An 848-nucleotide genomic window follows, 5' to 3' on the forward strand; every position below is an offset into this window, starting at 1 on the left:
CCGCCTCCCGCCTCTCCCTGTGTGTCCCCCCCACCGCCCTCATCATCCTGTCTGTCTGCCTGCGTGTCCCCACCCCGTCTGCTCTCGCGCCTTGCAGCTAGTGTGAAAGCGCTGGCTTGAGTTCCCCATCGCCTGCACGACCGGCCTGGCCTCATCTGTGCCCCGTGGCGACTGCCTCCCCCTAGTCTCCATCCGCGCAGCCACTTTAGCTGAAACGTCCTGAGCGCTCGCTCAGGTCGGCGCCGATAGAGCTGTGGCAGGTGCCGCGCCCCACGGGGACCGACGGCCTTTGTGCCGCGAGGGGTGTTAGTTAGGGCTGGTCCGAGCCAGATCAGAACCACGTTCCTCCCGTAATACCACTCGGACGCCTGCCTGCTCGGTGCCTCCTGTCTGGTTAGTTTTGGGCCCCTGGCGTTGAGGGCGGCACGTCTGTTGCTGTTTCCCGACTCCGTCCCCGGCTCTGCAGAAAGTCCCGGATTGTCAGACGAGCTGGACCGAGTGGTCAGGCGGACAGCCTCCGCTCTCCTTCCGCCAAGGGCTGTTGTCTTGAGGGCCTGCCCCGGCCCCTCCTTTAGTGTCGAGCAGACAGTTTCCCCGTAAGCGTCCCCCCACGGACAGGAGGTCTTTCTTCGTGATCTCGGAGCCGAGATCACGTCTCAGGCCTGGCACACCTGGGCTCCGCGTGCGCCCCTGGGGGGGGGCCTCTGCCCGCCGAGGGCCCGCAGTTTGCTCTTTTTGCGCAGGGGAGGATTTGAAGAGGCTGCCAGGGCAGGGCGCCTTCTCTGCCTAGTGACCGTCTTACGGGCAGGCAGGGAGCAGGCCTTGCGCCGTGCGTGTTTCCCGGGGCC

At 66.2% G+C, this 848-nt stretch overlaps 1 protein-coding gene across 1 annotated transcript in view; it reads left to right on the forward strand.

Annotated features, from left to right (window-relative positions):
* Positions 1 to 848, forward strand: part of AGAP3 (ArfGAP with GTPase domain, ankyrin repeat and PH domain 3) — a 27,614-nt gene that overhangs the window by 1,064 nt on the left and 25,702 nt on the right. The window lies entirely within an intron of this gene.

This window comes from Crocuta crocuta, unplaced genomic scaffold, assembly GCF_008692635.1.
Source record: "Crocuta crocuta isolate KB4526 unplaced genomic scaffold, BGI_CrCroc_1.0 scaffold408, whole genome shotgun sequence".
In the NCBI taxonomy this organism is placed as follows: Eukaryota; Metazoa; Chordata; class Mammalia; order Carnivora; family Hyaenidae; genus Crocuta; species Crocuta crocuta.